This window comes from Trypanosoma equiperdum (genome assembly GCF_001457755.1).
Source record: "Trypanosoma equiperdum strain OVI genome assembly, contig: ctg_1365, whole genome shotgun sequence".
Classification (NCBI taxonomy): Eukaryota; Euglenozoa; class Kinetoplastea; order Trypanosomatida; family Trypanosomatidae; genus Trypanosoma; species Trypanosoma equiperdum.
This window is the reverse complement of record NW_027123355.1, coordinates 1-463: the sequence shown is the minus strand read 5'-3', so window position 1 is coordinate 463 and position 463 is coordinate 1.

Below are 463 nucleotides of genomic sequence, written 5' to 3'. Positions count from 1 at the left end.
AACGCGTTCAGGGAAAAGGATGGGAGCTTCAAGGACAAGATTTGGGAGCCGCTTCTAAAACACCAGATTGACGTAAAGATCGAAAGCAAGCATATTAAGGGGGAGCTAAAAAATGTTCTGACGTCAGAAAACGTAGCATTGCTTTCAGCCCTCCAGGCTGGCATGGTAGAAAAAGCAACAACATCCAAACAGTGCAAGTCAGAAATCACGACAAAAAAGCCCTCCAAGACCAATGCAAGGAGCACAAAGAGAAAGGACCCTGCGAAATAGCTGGTTGCAAATTCGATAAAGATAAAGATCAAAAATGCTTTCCAGACCCTGGCACAAAAGCAGCTCAGAAAGATGGGGAAGGTAGCAAAACTGGAACCACAAACACCACAGGGAGCAATTCTTTTGTTATTCACAAGGCCCCTCTTTTTTTTCGGTTTGCTTCTATAAATAAATAATTTAGAATTTATACTCT